The sequence below is a fragment of the Anabrus simplex genome, chromosome 11 (assembly GCF_040414725.1).
Source record: "Anabrus simplex isolate iqAnaSimp1 chromosome 11, ASM4041472v1, whole genome shotgun sequence".
Classification (NCBI taxonomy): domain Eukaryota; kingdom Metazoa; phylum Arthropoda; class Insecta; order Orthoptera; family Tettigoniidae; genus Anabrus; species Anabrus simplex.
Genome location: NC_090275.1, coordinates 125,507,618 through 125,529,055, shown reverse-complemented (window position 1 = coordinate 125,529,055; position 21,438 = coordinate 125,507,618). Strand labels below are relative to the sequence as shown.

Below are 21,438 nucleotides of genomic sequence, written 5' to 3'. Positions count from 1 at the left end.
GCCCAAAAGTGGATTTTAGAGAAATTATTATTATTAATTTTTGTGCTTTTTAAGAATTCGAAGTATATTTTAGCTAGAATGCCTGAAGCTGGTGAGCCCATAGCTAAACCATCTTGTTGGTAAATGGTGTTATCAAAGGTGAAATAATTATTGTTGAGAACCAATTTTAAGATAGACATGAAGTCTTGAATTTCTACTCAGATTACTGAATTTGTTTAAGTTGTTGTTTATTATAGGGAATAATTTGGAAATTGAAATACTAGGATACATGTTTATGATGTCAAAAGAATGGAGATAAAAATTTGGTTGGATGTCAAAGTTCTTTAATTTGTCAATTAATTCAGAAGTGTTTTTGATAGATTTGTTGGATAAAAATTGATAATTTTTTAGTAAAAATGTTTGGATGAATTTAGAAGTATTATATAAGGGACTGGGTCTGTAAGTTAATTGATTATTGGGCGGATGGGAATGTTACTTTTATGAATTTTTGGAAGGGTTTTGGCAGTGGGTAGGCCTGGGTTCATGTTTATTAATTTAGTTTTTTCTTGATCTGTGAGGAGAAAGGAAGTGTTTTTTAAGGTCTGATTGAGCAGGCGTTGGATTTCAGTGGTTGGGTCTTTTTTTGTTATAGAAAAAGAAGAGTCATTGAAGAAATATTTAGTTTTAGCTATGTAGTCAGTTTTTTCCATTATGACAGTGGTGTTGCCTTTATCAGATTTGGTAATGATGAGATTATTGTCATTGATTTTCTTTTTAAGATCTAAAATGAGTTTATTGTCACGTTGAATTGCAGTAGATACCGCCCCTGGTCATGACCGTGTCCTAGTACGACACGGTATGCGAATTAAAAATAGGAAAGAATTTCCACCAATCAATACTTGTTTTTTTATTGCTTATATTAAGCTACAGGACCGGTTTCGACCCCATATACAAGGTCATCTTCAGCTGAACCATGAATACATATTTATATGATGAAGCTTTGATTAAATTGCATTGTCAAAGGAATGTTATATGATGTGCATTTAGTCACATACAAATGGGGCATGTCTTATCGTGAATTGGCATATATGTTAGTATGTACAATATTGCAACTGTATGTCTAAAATATTATGTTGAGGTCCTAAAATTAGTGTATAAAACATATCTTCACTTAAACTAACTTATATATATGTACAGGATAAAATACAATATATAAAAAACATTTCATGCACATGAACATTCGTATCTTGCTTGTTGGTCAATTCATCAACTCTCGTATTTAAGTCCCATTTACATTTGTACACTCAGCTGCTGTTCTTGGAGTTTAAAAGATATGGTTGTAAAATTGCATGAGTAAAAGATTAGTCTTCATGTGGGATAAAACAGTTTCCAATTAAAAAAAAAAAAAAAGGTTGCCAGATGTATGGATAAAATTCGGCTAAAATACGTTCAGCTCTGTTATGTATGTTGCCTTATGTTAGAATCAAATCTTGTTGTCCTGTGGCGTCCGTAAAATTGGGTTCAAAGTAATGGCTCCTTTCCCATTTGTAGCTGTGCAATGGTGTTATGTTTATTATTGTTGGTGTAGCCGAGTTGCGTTTGACGTACACTACACTACAAGCTCGCACGTCAAATGCAACTCGGCTACACCAACAATAATAAACATAACACCATTGCACAGCTACAAATGGGAAAGGAGCCATTACTTTGAACCCAATTTTACGGACGCCACAGGACAACAAGATTTGATTCTAACATAAGGCAACATACATAGCAGAGCTGAACATATTTTAGCCGAATTTTATCCATACATCTGGCAACCTTTTTTAAAATTGGAAAGTGTTTTATCCCACATGAAGACTAATCTTTTACTCATGCAATTTTACAACCATATCTTTTAAACTCCAAGAACAGCAGCTGAGTGTACAAATGTAAATGGGACTTAAATACGAGAGTTGATGAATTGACCAACAAGCAAGATATGAATGTTCATGTGCACGAAATGTTTTTTATATATTGTATTTTATCCTGTACATATATATATATATAAGTTAGTTTAAGTGAAGATATGTTTTATACACTAATTTTAGGACCTCAACATAATATTTTAGACATACAGTTGCAATATTGTACATACTGACATACATGCCAATTCACGATAAGACATGCCCCATTTGTATGTGACTAAATGCACATCATATAACATTCCTTTAACAATGCAATTTAATCAAAGCTTCATCATATAAATATGTATTCATGGTTCAGCTGAAGATGACCTTGTATATGGGGTCGAAACTGGTCCTGTAGCTTAATATAAGCAATAAAAGAACAAGTATTGATTGGTGGAAATTCTTTCCTATTTTTAATTGTGTAATTCGTCAATACAGAAATGAAGATTATAGATTACGATACGGTATGCGAAATCATAGCAATCATTGTGACTCAAATGCTTTCAACAGGCAAAATACCCCAGTGTCTAAAGAGTGCTAGAACCGTGTTGATACATAAGAAAGGCGATGTCAAATGTCTGTCAAACTGGAGACCGGTAACAATCTGTTTGGTAATTAGACGTGTTATTGAAAGGGTATTAGATCAGCATTTGCGCTCCTTTGTAACTTTCAATGAACACCAAAGAGACTTTAATGACCAGCCAGGATGCCTTATAAATACTTCTATTCTAAGAGGACTCCTCAAGACAGCAAAGACAGATAAGCAAGATATTACCTTGATTTTTTTAGACATATCAAAAGCCTTCGACAACATCGGACATCAGCACCTAAATCTAACACTAGCTGCCGAGCCACTCCCATCTAAACTGAAGGAACTAATCATCAATTTACAGACTGACAATACAACACACATCGAAACCACTAAGGGTAAAACGAAGCCAATTTGCTTGTTGAGAGGGACTTATTCAGGGATCACCATTATCGCCAGCATTGTATAACCTGGCCACAGATTTCATTTTTGATGAGATAACAGAAGAAAACCTACTACAAGCATATGGCAAATCAGTTTCTGCAGAATTACCCCTTCTTAGTATTGTTGGTTTCGTCGATGACACAGTCATTGTTGGCAAAAATAAGGAAGCAGCTCTCGAGTTGACACGCTATCACGTTGTTCCAGGAAATCGGTCTACAGATAAATGCCAACAAATTGCAGGCATACGTATTGAAAAGAGGAAGCTCATGGATGGAGTGCTTGATATTCATGACAATTTTAGGATCAGTACTATTAAAGAAAGAGAAGAAATTCAATATCTTGACATCACTTTTAACTTAACACTCACCTTTGATGCAAACACTTCTTTAAGAACCTTGCACAAGAAATTAGATGCGCTTACAGCCTCACCTTTATTAAAGGTAGATCAAAAGTTCATTGTTTCGAACAAAGCAGTCAGCCCTACTCCGTGTATGCTTTTCAAACCGCTGAAATTAGACAAGTACCTCTTAGCTTCCTGAAAACCACCGACAAAATGGTAAAGAGCTCCCTAAAGGAAATTTTGCAATTACCCACAGATACACCTGATAGTGCTCTGTATTCTGATTTAAGATTCAAAGGCCTCGGACTTTTCAAAGCATGCTGGGAAGTATATCTGCAACAAATAAGCGCATGCAACGTTCTTCGCCGAGCCAGCAATAGCTACGTTTTTAAGATGCATGATCTGACATCCGAAACGACGCATTGTCTACAGGCCCTCAACATCACAGATATTAACCGATTCTCCAATAAAGACAGTGACCTTCCAAATCCAAGAAAAATCCGCCAAGAACTTCTAGACCAACACTTCAATAAAGACAAAAACCTCAACGAGATAATAGATATAAAAAACCTCCTTTATGAACAAATTCCCACTTTGCTACAAAAAATGAATTTTCAAGGCAACAACTTGTCAAAAATCTTTCATACCACATTAACTAACTCACCCAGCACGTCAACAGTTACCCTCCTCCCCCCCCACCTCCCCCATTTCCACCAATTCCCCCACACGCAATCACAGCAAGCCCATACCTCCTCCCACCCAAACACTTCCCCCTCCACTACGACCCCATCGATACAAGTAATAATAATAATAACTTAAATGTTTCCACCTTTTCAATACAATATATTCACAAATTTACAAAATTATACGGTACTAGTTTCGACCCATCTAGGGGTCATCATCAGCCGTATTGAAGCAAAGATCATTTGTGGCGAAATCCTAAGACAATATTATTTTAAAGAATAACAAGTGAAATGAGATGTTATGGTAATAGTTAATAATACAAGGAATATACATAATAAGAGGTTTTTAACAAAGAATAAAGTATAAATGGGGTGTTGTAAAAATTATAATCATGGAAATCAGTAAGTTCTTGTATTGAAATGAAATATGGCTTAGGAAGAGGGCTTAAGGTGGGGCTGAAGGGTGCGGGAGAAAGTGTAATTGTCTTGGAAAAGTACCTTTGATTAAATTTAGGATTGAGTTTAGGTTGGCTGCATTATTGTTTCTGAGGAAAGTGATAAATAGATCGAAGAGTATGTTGGGTTTCTCTGAGATTTCATTGAGATTGTGACTGGCATTAAAGTATTGGTCTAGGTGTATGTAGTAATTTTCCATTATGTTCAGTAAAGGGCCCTTGTTTGCTAATACGAGGATGTCCATGTCTTGTTCAATATTGGTGAAATTATGGTTATAATCTTGCATGTGTTGGCCGATGGCTGAAAACTTGTTGTATTTTATTGCGTTAGTGTGCTCGTGGTATCTGATAATGAAGTTTCTCCCGGTTTGCCCGATGTAGGTTTTTTTACAGGTGGTACATTTGATCCTATAAACTCCTGATTTTAAAAAACTGCTGGTCTTGTTGATGTGTGAAGTATTGTATAAAACATTCATGTTCTTATTGTTGGTTTTGAAGGCTATTTTAACGCCTTGTTTCTTAAAGATGTTGGTTAACTTGTAGATATCATTGTTGAACGTGAAGGTGGAAAATGTTAGAGGTTTGGTTATTTCTTTTTTGAGGGTAGTTTTTGGGCGATGTTTGTGTTTATTGATTATCCTTTCTATAAAATGATTGCTGAAGCCGTTGAATTTTGCGATTCCGCGGATTGTGTTGAGTTCGTTTTTTAGATCTTTATTGGACATAGGTATGCTGAAGGCTCGGTGAACTAGGCTGTTGTATGTGGCTCGTTTGTGGGACTGGGGGTGCACTGAATCTTGGCGAATGGTGGAGGCTGTTTGAGTGGGTTTTCTGAAAATTTTATAACTGAAAGAATCTGAGTTTCTAGTGATGGTTAAATCTAGAAAGTTGATTTTTTGATTTGATTCGGATTCTAGTGTGAATTTGATATGAGGATCAATATTGTTGAGTCTTAAGAGGGTGGTGGGTGCGTTAATTGATTTCTCATTCATGATTACAAAGACATCGTCGACATATCTGGCCCAAAAGAGAATGTTTTCGAATTCGTTGTCAATTTTGGTGTATTCGAGGAAGTCCAGGTATATTTCTGCTAAGATACCTGAGGCCGGTGACCCCATTGCCAAACCATTTTGTTGATATATGACATTGTCAAAAGTGAAGAAGTTATTGTCGATGATAAGTTTTAATATTGTGATAAAGTCTTGTATCTCTAGTTTGCTTAAGTGGCTGTTTTTGTTTAAATTGTTTATAATTATCGGAATTAATTTTGATACTTGTATGCTTGGGTACATGTTTACAATATCGAAAGAGTGGATGGAGTGATCCGGTTGCAAATTGAACTTGTTTAGTTTTTCTACTAGCTCAGATGTGTTTTTAATAGACTTTTTGGATAAGAATTGATAATTTTTTCTTAAGAAACATTGGATGAATTGTGATATTCTGTATAAGGGGCTTGGTCTATAGTTGATAATTGGCCGGATGGGAATTCCGGTTTTGTGAATTTTGGGAAGAGCTTTAGCAGTGGGGAGTCCTGGGTTCATATGTATGAGTTTGGATTTTTCCTGTTCGGTAAATAAAAATGAAGTGTTTTTAAGAGTTTGTTTAAGTAGTTTTTGAATTTTTTGGGTGGGGTCTTTTTTGATTATGGAAAATGAGCTGTCTGTGAAAAAGTTTTTTGTTTTTTCAATATATACTTTTTTATCCATGATAACTGTTGCATTGCCTTTGTCAGCTTTGGTTATGATGAGTTCGTTGTCTTTAATTTTCTTCTTGAGGGCGTATATGCGCTTTTGTTCAGCAATTTTTTCTTTATTATTGAGGTTATTTGCGGGGTTGGTTAAATTGTGGAGGATATCAGTCAGTTTCCTTTTAACATCGGTTCTAACCTCATTTTGCGTGTCTTCCGGTATTTTGCTGATGGCTAGCTCTGATTCTGTGATCATAGTAGCGGCTATGTTGAGGCTGTTCAAGTTTGGCCAGTTGTGTTTCGGTCCTTTGGATAAAGTTAAGTGTTCACTTTCACTTAAGGGCGTGTTAGATAGATTTACAACAGCTGGATGAAACTGCGTACGAACGAACGTGTTACTATTGGAGTTTCTAGTTTGTTGGTTATGTAGTTGGCAGTTTTTTAGCCTGTTGAGTTTATTCTCCAAATTTGACTGTTTTTTGGCTAGTTCGTAGAATAATTTGTTCTCTACTTCTTGATAGAATAGTGTCCATTGTGCGTTTGAAAGTAGTTTAGTCGCTGCGAGGTGAGTGTCGTATAATTTCTGATTCAAAAAATATTTCTTCCTGTACAAGAATTTAATTTCGTCTCTTAACCATATTTTGTTTGTTTTGTTTTGAGTTTTGATGGTTTGAGGTGAAGTCCGATGTTTCTTTTTATTGCTTCTTAGAAAATTAGGTGTCAAGTTAAGTGATATACATTGCTTTAGGAAATCGATGTCTTTGCGTAATTTGGCTATCTTTAATTTTAGGCCTAGATATTGAAAGGCTTTCTGTTTTGCCTGGTAAGCTACATCATTGATGGTTATGAATTTCATGTTTTTGGTCCGTATTGAACAATATATAAGTAATAATAATAATAACTTAAATGTTTCCACCTTTTCAATACAATATATTCACAAATTTACAAAATTATACGGTACTAGTTTCGACCCATCTAGGGGTCATCATCAGCCGTATTGAAGCAAAGATCATTTGTGGCGAAATCCTAAGACAATATTATTTTAAAGAATAACAAGTGAAATGAGATGTTATGGTAATAGTTAATAATACAAGGAATATACATAATAAGAGGTTTTTAACAAAGAATAAAGTATAAATGGGGTGTTGTAAAAATTATAATCATGGAAATCAGTAAGTTCTTGTATTGAAATGAAATATGGCTTAGGAAGAGGGCTTAAGGTGGGGCTGAAGGGTGCGGGAGAAAGTGTAATTGTCTTGGAAAAGTACCTTTGATTAAATTTAGGATTGAGTTTAGGTTGGCTGCATTATTGTTTCTGAGGAAAGTGATAAATAGATCGAAGAGTATGTTGGGTTTCTCTGAGATTTCATTGAGATTGTGACTGGCATTAAAGTATTGGTCTAGGTGTATGTAGTAATTTTCCATTATGTTCAGTAAAGGGCCCTTGTTTGCTAATACGAGGATGTCCATGTCTTGTTCAATATTGGTGAAATTATGGTTATAATCTTGCATGTGTTGGCCGATGGCTGAAAACTTAACCACCTGTAAAAAAACCTACATCGGGCAAACCGGGAGAAACTTCATTATCAGATACCACGAGCACACTAACGCAATAAAATACAACAAGTTTTCAAGTCTTAGGATTTCGCCACAAATGATCTTTGCTTCAATACGGCTGATGATGACCCCTAGATGGGTCGAAACTAGTACCGTATAATTTTGTAAATTTGTGAATATATTGTATTGAAAAGGTGGAAACATTTAAGTTATTATTATTATTACTTATATATTGTTCAATACGGACCAAAAACATGAAATTCATAACCACCATCGATACAATACGAGAAATAAAAGCCACTCGACCAACAAAAACACTACAACACCCAACACATGCGAATAACATTCAACCGCATTAATAAAAAAGACATCAATACTATCCACATAATTTTCGAGTCCATACATCCCCCCCTCCCTCTTTTTACAAACCAACACTTTATCAACCAGCACTCCCAACACATAACAAGCTCACCCCTCCACTCTACCTTCCTCCATTCCGACAGCTCACCTCTGCGCATGAACTCCGCTCATGCTCCTCCCTCCCAAAGCTCCCCACCCCCTCCCGCCGCCATTGCCAACCACCTGTGCACATTACTGACTGAGCTTCCTTTATAGTCAACCAGCATCCATCAACAAATAGCCTCCCAGCGACACATCAGGTATGTAATATAACATTTACCCTCATTACTTACCATGATCTTTTCTCACACACCAACTAATACTATTAACATCTCGATTACAGATAACTTCCACCTCATACAACACAACTTCCACCAACACGCTAGAATTCCAGCACACATCGACACGAAAATGGCGTGCCACTACGGCTCCTCTTCGCAGACAAAAAGAAGAGATGCCTCATCCCAGGTACATCGCTCCGACTCCGTATACCGTATACATTCTAATCTCTCCACTGCAGTTCATAACATAAGCAACTCCATTCTATTTCACTAGACCAGCAACAAAAAACAGTAACTTCGTCCCGAGATCCTTCTTACTTTCGTTCACAAAATAATTTCAATTTAAGTCTCGCTGGCATCTCACACCGATGTTTTTCACACATCATTCCAAGCTACACGAAGTTAATTAAGGAAAACCGAAAGATTCAACCCACAACATATTTCCAATAATACAGTTACCCACAAATAACTGCCATAATTGTTGCCATTCAAATACACCGTTACTCAATGACACCCATTGAGTCTCCGTCCAAGCTGACCATTTCGTGTAACAAACCCGGTGCTTCAAACAGACGACTATACAACCTCATTTGGCTATGAATATTTTCCCTGCCCCCTGAGATTATAAACTAAGATTAAACCACTCTGCATAATTTTGATATTCAATGCTACAATCATCTTCCAATGATTAAAACAACAGGACGCACTTGGTACTAGAATTATTTTTTTTTATATCCTTGCTCACCAAGCTGCTCTCTTGTAAATATGTATATAAACTGTATATTCTCAACTGTTCAATTGGATAATGTAAATTTAATGTAGACGCCGAACACTATACCCTTTCCCACCTGACTGTTACACAGTAAATAATTTTATAAACTTTATAATTTCCCAAGAGTGCGTCAGTTATTCTTCAGAGCACCACTACAGAACTCTGCTATAATTACCCAGCAATTTTAAGCATTGGTGCCGATCTTATTGTTTAAACTTATATTGTTTAACCATCACCATTGTACAAGTGTTTCTCATACTTAATTTCCTCATTGTAATGTGTATTAATTTGTGCAAGTTAAATGCTAATCAGGTACCTGATTTTTGCCTTGAGAAGGTAATTTGACTGATGTCAATTTGAAACATGTCTCAAGCGGAATTAAAATAAATTCCTAAATGTAAAATATTTTATATGTATTGAATAGGTGACAAAATAAACCATTTAGCATCCTGCATAAAGAACTAAGAAGTTGTGAAATGGCAACTTGGTGCTCTTTGCCTCAGAAGGGGATCGGTGTGGAGTTGCATAAAGAGCACACTCCGGCCAATAATTGGATTAGGCATCACCAGGGACTTTCTTGTAGCGAATGGCGAGGCAATCAAGATGACATCAAATGTTTCTGCAGTGCAAACTATCCCGGGCAGAACTCAGGACGGAAACCTCTGCCGCGGATGCATCAGAGAGAAAGAAACACTGGCTCACGTTCTGGGTTCTTGCCCCTACGGCGAAGTATTGAGAAACTCACGTCACCACAAGATAAGATCACTGATTGCAGAAGAACTCCATAGCAAAAACTTCTGTGTTTATTAAGAAGTCCACGGTTTGTCTACGACAGGGAGTACAAGACAAATTGACATACTTGCCTTTAATGATAACGACAAGAAAGGCTTCATTATCGATCCGACCATCCGATTCGAGCACCATGTCGGCCAGCCTACTGAAGTTCATCTTGAAAAGCAGAACATTTACTCGCCCACCATTCCGTTCTACAAAAATACCAGCTGAATGAAGTAGAGATTATCGGCCTAATGATTGGTGCTCTTGGCACAATACCTGCCTTGTTCATAGCATTCTGGAAGAAGTTCGACCTGCCTATGAACAGCATCGAAAGAATAGTTACCACCACCATACGTGGATCTGTCCACATCTTGAAATCTCACCTGTTCGGACCTCCATAACCTAAAAAAAATCCATATCATCGCTATATTTCTATGTGATAAAAACATTATCTCCCCTGATATGCTTTACTTTGTCCATTGTGGCAACCCGTAATTGCGGGAAGTCGTTGATTTGTTCAATAAATATATATGATTTAGGGAAGTGTTTTTGTTATTATTAATGAAGATTTTTTCAAGTTTTCTTTTTTACTTCATATCTGATTTCATCTTGTTCTTCTGTTGGCATTTTGTTAATGGCTATTTCAGATTCAGTTATTAAATTGGTGGCTATATTGAAAGTGTTGAGTTTGGGCCAATTGTGTTTTAGGCCCTTAGAAAGAATTAAGTTTTCATCATCACTCAGAGTTGTTTTAGATAAATTGACAATGGGAGGATGGAATAGTTCAATGGTTTTGGAGGGTGTGTTAATGTTCTTAATATGATATTTATGTGAAGAAGAGTTGTTCTTTAAAATGTTGAGTTTTTTCTCAAGGGTTTGTTGCTTAATTGACAATTCATGAAACAATTTATTATCAACTTGAGTTAGGAAGAGGTTCCATTGTGCACTTGGGAGAAGATTAGCAATTTGTAGGTGTGTTTCATATAATCTGTTTGTCACCGGTTGGTGGGACGGAGAACTGAAACTACAGTGTGTTTGGAAATGTAAATTTTAATTTTTTTATTTGTCTGAAGGATTTAATTTTTTGCAACTCTGGACTCTACTGGAATTTTATGTAACAGCAAGAAATATTGAACTGTATGAACATTGCAACATGCAAAAGTGTTTTGAAGTGATTTTTTTTTAAATGTAGTTTTTATGTAATCTGATGTAAAATTTGTAAGGTGATTTATTTTGGAGCATCCTGTACCTGTACTGCAAGGGTGGTTTCCCATGATGAAATTTTGGTGTTGTAATCGTAATGTTCCAGAACTTGTGCAATTGTTAACGATGTTAAAATGACCATATATGGACACGAGAGTTCCTATTGGCAAAAAGGTCCAGGAATCTAGGGTAAGTTCGATCTTATTGGTTGATTGTAATCGGGCCATTTCCGGCCTTGTGGCCGGCTTCGAAAAATGATGCGTGAGCTCGGCGTCATTTTCCATCAGACCGCCCTAGCGAGCGTTCGCGCTCGAGGGCTACCCTCGGGAGCTCCTGCCTTTCCGAGGTATGTGTTATTTCAGTGTTTTTGCAATGTTATTCTCAATGTTTTCTGGTTTAGTTTCATTTAGTTTAATTCCTTTTGTGTTTCATTATTTCTTCGCTTAATGTCATTTTAAAAGTTTAATTTGATGTGTCCGAGTTTACCCTAGGTTCCAATTGCCGTACTTTCAATTCTTTCATCCATTAAATACTTTCGCTTTAAACTATACCTTTAAGGTAGCATCACCTTCTTTGTTAAATCACATTTTATGTTAAGTTACTTAAGTATGTCTTGTTTCCGTGTCGTGGAACTGTATTTTGTAAAACTTTCTTGTCATTTTTAATATAGTTGAGCTAGAGGGTGTTTCTTGTAAATCTTTTCTCCCCCATAATGTCATACGTTCCATGTACCTCGATAAGGGCTTCCCGCAGCTTCCACTATCCTGTCTTAGTTGTCATTTTTAGGCCTGTAAGTGTTCCCTGTATTTGGTTTATATGAATTCTCCACCACTGCGTCATTTTCCTATCTCAGTATTATATTATTTACTACTGGTATTACCTTATTATTATTATGTTATTTACTATTTCTATTATGATTATTATTATGGTAACCGTACTTGTCCCAGTGCGGTTACATTTGGTAGCAGAGCGTGGTTATGTAAGGAGCGAAGACTTACAATGATCATTCTCGGCTAACTTTTCTAAAATTAATTTTAAATCTTTTAAATTTGTATATAGGCCTAGGTTGTAAGTGTTCCGTGTGTGTTCTTAATTCCCGCTTTTGTTTTTCATGATTCTTGCGCGAGTTAATCTCACCACGTGTTTTTCGTTCCGCGATGTGCAGTCTTGTGTTACTGTGTTTCTCTTGTAATTAACGGTTGGAGGAAATGGTGTGTCACTATTTGTAACAAGTTTTTTCGGTTTCGTTAATTTCAATAAATTTTCCTGTGTGGCAAGATTTCGCTTGACCACGTGTTTTGTAGTAAAGTGATATCTTCACATTTCGTGTGCTATGTTCGCCTTCCGAAAGTCTTCTTTGATAAATTTCAATTTGTTTGATTATGTCTAGTTTTCTTCCATTTGTGTTCCGATTGTAACATTTGTGTAATTTCCGGTTGTTTTAAACTGCGTCGTGATATCGTGCTAAGTATTGTCTCGATAGTGTATTTGGTACTGTACTCCCGTGTTTGAATTCACGTTTATCTCTTGAACAGCTGAAGTGTCTTGAAAACAGCTGAGCGTTTGACCCATTGCGAAGTGTACACACCCTACATCCTAAGTTATCGAGTGTCCGTTCTGTTTGTTTTCCTTCTAGACCACGTAAATTGTAGCGTGAATTGTCAGTGATCATTGTGTTCTGGTTGAATTTTAGCACGGAGTTTCCTTAGTTTTTCTGCAATTTCTCTTTTGGTATATTTTCAACAACAATTTTAAGGTTATGTTGTGAATTTTCGTCTACTTCTTCGAGTGTTTTCCTGTTCGTAAATCTCGTGTTTCGGCAAATTATTTTCTAAATTTTGTTTCTTGTCGCCTGGTATGTTATATTTGGTATTATTCTACGTGTGCGATCTTCTAAAAGTAATTTTTACGTTGTATTTTAGCTCAGTATATATTTAAATTTCCGGTCATGTTGTGTTGTTTTTGGTCTTTTGCTGGATCTGGGTTTGTTTCCAAGTAGGTATGGGACTATTTTGGGGACTGTTCCAACTAGCTCCTAAATTCAAAAGTTTCCTAGTTTGTTTGGTGCTTTTCCATCGTGTAAGTGTCTGTTTCCTTGTCACGTATCTTTATTAACCCGTGTATTCCTATATTTGCTAGGGAGGGTTCTATGAGGACTTGGATAGGCTCATAGGGTGACACGTGTTCACCATATCTTTAGACCAGGTAATGCTGAGGCTCATTTTGGGCAAATTTGATGGGTTACGGATCTGCACTTGTGCTCGTGACATGTTGGAAATCTATTGTATCTGGTATGAGATTCCTCGTAATCTTTTTCTTGGTATTAGGTGCCTAGATGGAAAATGATGTCCCTTGTTATTGTAGAGTGATTACTAGGAAGATTTTCTGCAAATGTTCATTTTGGTGTTCTTACTCTGAGCTATAAATTGTTGTTAAATTCTTAGTAGGTCTGCAGATGGTCAAGATTTAATTTTCTGTTAGTTTAAATTTGTCACTAGCGAAATTTTGAGGGTATCGTAATTTAGCTAAGCCATTCAGTTAGTTTTTCTGCTTGTTTTCTTTTGTTCGATTTTATCGATATTAAAAATTTCTTGCATTACGGGTTCGTGTCTTCTAAATTTATGTCCTCAATTTGTAGAAGTATGGGATTCTGTAGACTGAGTACGGTTCTAAATTTGTAGCTGTGCTGTATCTGTCCTACGATTGTTGTATATAATTGTGCCTTTGGTAGGCATATGTGTGTGTACTGAGACTTAGGGTTAAGGTGCTGAGAGGCCGTTCCTCTTCTAGGAGTACGATATTGGCCCTAAGAGTCTCATTGTCGTGTGATAAGTTCAAGGGTACTTGAGGTCATGTTCTGATGTTCTGTCCTTTTATTTTGTGGGTACTTCTTGATGTGTCAACGCACGGGTGTTTTTGTGTGTGTATGTATGTGTACTGTGTTTGTATGTCATGTGATGAGAGTCAGTATTGAGGTCGTCCGTGCCTTTTACCATTCGTTGGTTATGCTGATTCAGTGATCGTCGCACTTGTTTTGGTGGTTTGATGTTGTCTGTGTGTATGTCGAAGGACAGATAAGCTTGGTAGTTTTGTGTGTCGTGCGGTTATCTGGTAATCTCTGGTATGAAGGTTGTACTTGTACCTTTTTATTTCTTATATCAGTGAGTTGGATGTCTGCATGTGCACTCTTGCACCGCTTTTGTTTTTCATATTTGAGTTCCTGTTGATAAAGTAATATGATTTTCATTTGGTATTCCTGGCTTAATTGCGCCTTCATTTGACTGGTGTGACACGTAATACGTAATGTGAGTTTATCTGTAAAAAAAATTTATGAATACATGGCATGGTAAATGAATAGTGACTTACTATCCTCAATTCATTGAAGGTGGTTGCAAGCCAACGTAATTTAGTACTTATTTCCCTGTTTTGAGTTCCCTTGCAACTTTCTAAATTTTTTCATTTTATTTGTTTGGTTCTTTCTTAAGGTGGGGTAATTAAGAATGCACATGGTAACTTACCGTATTTACTCGCGTATTAGACCCCCTTTTTTTCCCACTTTTACAGTCAAAAAATGCGAAGGGGGGTCCAATATGCGATAACGTCAAATTTCGTGCAGTGAACGCATGACTTCTAGGCTATAAATTGTACACGTAAACATTCTACACTATTCTTTAATAAACTTATGAATGTATTCTGCGTTTTACTGGCTATTTTCGTTCGAAAATTTATAAATTTAAAAAGACAATGGTGAACATGACTTTTAGGCCTACATATATTTTAAATATAATCAATCACTTTTATTTACCGTATTAAGCAATGTTAACACAAAATAATGAAAAAGAACTTAATGGCCAGTCATTTGTCACTGTTAGTTGTATTTGATAGTTCGGGAAACACGCGAGCATCGTCGTACCTACGTTACCAACGCTCAGCTGATGCAATACGACCGCGGCGCACAGCCCGCATAAAATGTAATACTGTACTCCAAAAGATAATTATGCATGAGGTAAAATAAATTCACAAAATATACACTTACTAACAACATCCGGCACTAAAATGAGAATACAAGAATAAAAGAGAGTGAGGAAATAACAAATTACGGTACTTACAGTTAAGGGAGGTTATGGTGTACAAAAGAAACACTCCACTGATCCGAGACTCAAGTAACTTTCTTGCCACGTGTATTTCCCGGAATAAACGAGACATGGTACACACAGAACTAGATACACTAACCAACACACAAATATCAATAAAACTACAGCTACAATAAACTATTAAACGCATAAAAAACTACGTTATTGCACTAATGCTGTGAACTACGCTATCCTAGAGAGATGAAGACTAGAAGTAATATAACAATTTAAAAAACACAAATTACTGATGAAAATGTTCAAGATCGCAAACCGTATCGGCAGCTAATAGTGCTAAAGCTATGGAAATAGACATCTCTTAACTATAAGACAGACGTATCACACGATTTTGGTGTGAGCTTGAATCGGGCGGGTCGGACGGACGAACCTTGAGCTCTCTCAGTGTAGAAAGCTGCGGTGAGTGGAGAGTTTCACTTCCGCCTCTCTTCCTGCAGGGAGGCCAACCAGCCGGCAATGGAACCAACAGTAACAAAGTTCGTCATATTGACATATATAAGGTTAAGAATTCAAAGCATATTTTCATAAACCGCCATTTGCGTCACAAGTACTGATTATATCAGCTTTTACGGGACATTTTAAGTCTCAATTCATTCACTGATGGCCGATTGCGAGTCTACGGAGGAATACTCGCCACCGTATTTTCTGACATGTTGGCAATTTTCCAAGACACAGACACACGTACTGTGATAGTCTGTAGTTGGAAAGTCGAGAATAAAAAAGTAGTAGGCCTATTTCTCCGTTTACGCTAATCCACCTACGAACTCGGACAATATTCTGTGATGCTTGTACCGTACTGCTGTAGTGGCTGTCGCAGATAAAGCTGTCAGCTCCGATTGTGCCGATCTGGCAAAAGGCAGCTGAGGGCTCCAGAAAATGTGCGCAAACTTCTACACACATTTGTACGACGTCATCAGAGCTGCAGTACAGCTTGTAGTACCCGCTACGAAGTGGAATCATTTATTGGTCTCAGCTGAATTTCGTTACGGGGTCTAATATGCGAGATTTATTTTTTTCCATTCTCTTGGTCTCAAAAAGCCGGGGGGGGTCTAATAGGCGAGGGGGTCTAATACACGAGTAAATACGGTACTTTGGTAGTTATAAGGAATTAGTTGTAAGCAAATTTTAATTAATTGACGCGCACCATTTTTCGGGTTTTGTAGTTAAATCATTTAGTTAAGTCACTTTAGTTGTTATGGGAAGGGTTATTTATAATCATGTTAGATATAATTTAATGTAATGTCTGATGGGGTGAGTTTAGAAGTTTATTCATGATTAGTTAGGGATTTTATTATGTTTTTGGCACTAGGGTAAACTCTGGCAAATTTTCTTTTAGTTTTTTTTTTCTTCCTAAATTTTGAAATTCTGAAATAGCACTTGCCAGGAGGGCTGGGGTTTCCCAGAAACATGAGAGGGAATCTCCCTAAGGAGGCTTGTAATTGTTAATGAAAAAACACCAAAATCCCACCCTCGCAACTCAACTGTTAGTTCTTCGATAGTTCAGGCCAGGGGCCTAAGTTCTTCAGTTCCAAATTTCTGCTGCGTATGTTTATGTTCCAGTTACCGCTATGTCACTGACTTTTCGACCTGGGATATCTATTTGGAGTCTGCAACGCACCTATTGGCCTCTAATGTCAGATGGTGGAATGGAAAGATGTTTAATGGTGGCAGTAGTCTGTGCTGTGCCACCTACCTTCACCAGTTATGGACCTGTTCACTAAGTTGGGTGGGCTGTGCTGAGGCTGTAAGTGAGCAATGGTTGGACTGCAATAGGAATGGAGACGTTGGCAACGGCCACGGTCAGCGACTTCGTTTGACAGCGATACCAACGCTCTACTTGTTTTTGCCTGTAAGGACGTTCCCGAAGAGAACGAAGATAAAAAGGCGCTGTGGTGCAATTTGTGGCATTGAGAGAATCTTCAAATCTCCATTAAGTCTCCCATTTTAAGTTCATTTAAATTTTGTTATTTTGGGTAAAAAAATTTTTGTCGAGCTGAGCTCGACTTTGGGAGGAGAATGTCACCGGTTGGTGGGACGGGGAACTGAAACTACAGAATGTTTGGAAATGTAAATTTTAATTTTTTTATTTGTCTGAAGGATTTAATTTTTTGCAACTCTGGACTCTACTGGAATTTTATGTAACGGCAAGAAATATTGAACTGTATGAACATTGCAACATGCAAAAGTGTTTTCAAGTGATTTTTTTAAAAATGTAGTTTTTATGTAATCTGATGTAAAATTTGTAAGGTGATTTATTTTGGAGCATCCTGTACTTGTACTACAAGCGTGGTTTCCTATGATGAAATTTTGCTGTTGTAATCATAATGTTCCAGAACTTGTGCAATTGTTAACGATGTTAAAATGACCATATATGGACACGAGAGTTCCTATTGGCAAAAAGGTCCAGGAATCTAGGGTAAGTTTGATCTTATTGGTTGATTGTAATCGGGCCATTTCCGGCCTCGTGGCCGGCTTCGAAAAATGATGCGTGAGCTCGGCGTCATTTTCCATCAGACCGCCCTAGCGAGCGTTCGCGCTCGAGGGCTACCCTCGGGAGCTCCTGCCTTTCCGAGGTATGTGTTATTTCAGTGTTTTTGCAATGTTATTCTCAATGTTTTCTGGTTTAGTTTCATTTAGTTTAATTCCTTTTGTGTTTCATTATTTCTTCGCTTAATGTCATTTTAAAAATTTAATTTGATGTGTCCGAGTTTACCCTAGGTTCCATTTGCCGTACTTTCAATTCTTTCATCCATTAAATACTTTCGCTTTAAACTATACCTTTAAGGTAGCATCACCTTCTTTGTTAAATCACATTTTATGTTAAGTTACTTAAGTATGTCTTGTTTCCGTGTCGTGGAACTGTATTTTGTAAAACTTTCTTGTCATTTTTAATATAGTTGAGCTAGAGGGTGTTTCTTGTAAGTCTTTTCTCCCCCATAACGTCATATGTTCCATGTACCTCGATAAGGGCTTCCCGCAGCTTCCACTATCCTGTCTTAGTTGTCATTTGTAGGCCTGTAAGTGTTCCCTGTATTTGGTTTATATGAATTCTCCGCCACTGCGTCATTTTCCTATCTCAGTATTATTTACTACTGGTATTACCTTATTATTATTATGTTATTTACTATTTCTATTATGATTATTATTATGGTAACCGTACTTGTCCCAGTGCGGTTACACTGTTATTTAAAAATGATTTTTTCTTGTATAAGAAACGAATTTCGTTTTTCAATCAAATTTTGTTGGTTATTCTTTGGGTTTTTAACGTGTGAGGAGAAGAATGGCTTTTTCTGACACAACTTTGAAGAAATTTAGGGGTAAGGTTATAGGAAATGCATTGATTCAGGAAGTCTATATCTTTTCCTAATTTAGCGATCTTTATCTTTAGGCCCATGTAAGAGAAGGCTTTATGTTTAGCTTGGTTAGCTTGTGCATTTAAAGATAAAAATTTCATAATGTTCCGTATTGAAAAGTATCACAGTTAAAATTGAAATAATAAATAAGGTAGTTCAACGTATTCAGTACAAATAAATACGAAATGTAGTGTTACATTCCTATTTAATTATAAGTGGAAGCGGTACCGGTTTTGACTCCAATCCGGGTCATCATCAGCCGAATAAAACGCAAAAAACAATGCATAGGTAAGAAAGAAAATAAATATAAAGTCCCCACAAAAACAGTTGAAGAGGCAGAATAAAACAACGGGGATAGGCACTGTAAAATTCAGAAGAAGTAGAAGGTAAGTCACTTAAAAGAAGCAAGGCGCAATCTTCTGAACAGCAGCATAGCACACGCAAAGTTCGGCATCGTCTCATAATGTTTACGAGAAGTGGAGAACAGTTAAATGAGCCAGCTTGCATACACTATCAGGCGCGAAGTCACAACACAATCCAACAAATGTGAAGATGCAAAATCGTGCAGAAGCCGAAGACGAGTAGCTCAATTGAAGTAAATTGCCAGCTCCCAAAGATCAGTGCGACATATTCAACGTCAAGCACTGTGCTTTCAAACGCCGACTGAACTCGATGACACTAATCCTCTGAATTACGTCACAAGTACAACTATGTAGTCCAGTCTGACTAGGAAAACATCTAAGAGTGCTCATTTACGTGTGTTCTCTGTAACGACTTGGGAAAAGCCATTATTCCACACTAATAAGTTAACTGCTTCCTGTGATAGGCCCAGCCCAGTTTACTGATGCTAGATTTAGATCCCCTGCAATTATAGTTCTTTTGCCGTAGCTTATATTTGCACATGTCGATTCTGAAAGATGAGTTATCGTCTTTAAATCTGATTTCAGCAGACGATACTCTCCAATAATGACTATATTTTGTTTATTGGATGCATTACCTCCACCCCAATTAATTCACAGTCATTGAGAACACATTTTAATGTACTGCTTAGCTCTGGCCTAACACAAATGAAGATTCCCCCTCCATTAGACCCTCTATCCCGTCTAAACATTAGAAATTTTGACCTGAATATTTCTGAATTATGTATATTATCCGATAACCAACTTTCTGTTCCCACAATTATATCAGGGTCACTTGCATCAACTAAGTTTTAGAATTTTGCGACTTTATTACCAATACTTCCGCAGTTTGCCTGCAACAATCTAAGAAACTTACCCACTGCCTCTCACAATGTCCTGTTGGTGGCCCCGATGTTGTTGTAGTTGCATCGAATCTGCTCCTGTCATGGATCGTCATTTGGCTGCCCGTTCTGTGCTGCCATCCGTTTGGGTGGAAAAGGACTCGGTAACCCTCAAAAAGAGTTCACCGAGTCATGCCACTCCTCGCTGGTTCTGATCAAGTCCATCCCTCCTGAAGTCCCTATCGTCGATCCAACTGTTGCCATCTACAAAAAGTGATCCGGAACTTTCGGCAACCCACTGAAGCTTTTCTTTCAATTGGCCGATCTTCTTCCATGATACATCTGGTCTCCTTATTATACCACTAATTACAACATTTGCCTTCGGGAACTTTTTGTTATTACAAGTGATGAAAATCATTTTTCGTCCGTATTGAAAGTTTCATAAACTGTATATAGGATAATATCTTTCGTTAGTCGAGTTCACTAGATCATAAATGTCCCCCATTATATATTCAGTTCAGAATTACTACTACCTCATTCCCGCCGCATTTGTCCTCTATTTTCCTGTTCAACTGTTCCGCTCATATTCCCAGCATGCACAGCACTTTCACTGACCTACATGCCGCACGACAGAATCCCCTATCACCATAGAATTTACAGGTCTCATCTTCTCCACAGATGAATGGGTGCCTACATTTCTCCTATACACTTCTCCTGTAACTTCTTTTCTAGCTCTGCAGTCATGAGATTTGCTTCATTTAATTCCCGTTGTAGTTCATCAATTCTTGCTTTGTCGCTAGTCACATTCCCATTCATGAAAAACTTGCTACATGCCATCCTTTCCTTATCACTGTCCAGGGCCTGTAGCTTGCGACACTTGAAATGAAACCACATTCCACACATATTACACATAGCACCAGATCAAAGAAAAGTACAAAGTTCTTAACTTTAAATACATAGCACCAGATCTTAAGTTCCTCTTGCACCCCATACACTGCTGGTTGAACAGGGCCCAGGTTTAACTCCAAGCCTCCCATAACAAGTAATGCGGTAATGAGTTCCAAGAATACAACACTCCTCGGGTAACTGCCTGTTCCAGGTCCGCTTTCCAGCACACACTCTACAGCACCCTGCCTGCTTGCTGCTCGCCAAGCTGATACGGAAATACCCATCACTGCACAAACACGTCTGCTCCCTTCAACAGTCAACTAGTGACTCCCAGAGCATGTGTGGGATATGATTGGGAGATGTGCTGGGAGTCATTCCCCTAACACAATGGCTCAACTTCAGGCTGTGATCACATGACAAGAGAACATTCGAGATTGTGTTCTGAGCATCCCTGATCGAATCACAGCTGTAACTGCGGCTGAAGGTTTTAATACCCGTTACTGAGGTAATGGAAACTTGTTGAAAACATGTGGAAAAAATGGGCTGCATATGAAACTGTACAGAGCTCCAGGTTTTGACATTTCCATATTTGTGTTGAGGACTGTTGTGATAGTTGCAATCAACAATCTTTATCAGTTATTTTGCTGAAACTTCTCAAATGGGCTAATTAACTTATGATACATTGCCATATTGTTGAAAGGTCATAATATTTTATTTTTGGCATTTTTCAAATGGACTAACCTTAAATTTTGTC

At 37.3% G+C, this 21,438-nt stretch overlaps 1 protein-coding gene across 1 annotated transcript in view; it reads left to right on the top strand.

The window, feature by feature from the left end:
- Window positions 1–21,438, top strand: part of LOC136883268 (forkhead box protein N3) — a 276,711-nt gene that overhangs the window by 96,553 nt on the left and 158,720 nt on the right. The gene's annotated exons all lie outside the window — the stretch shown is intronic.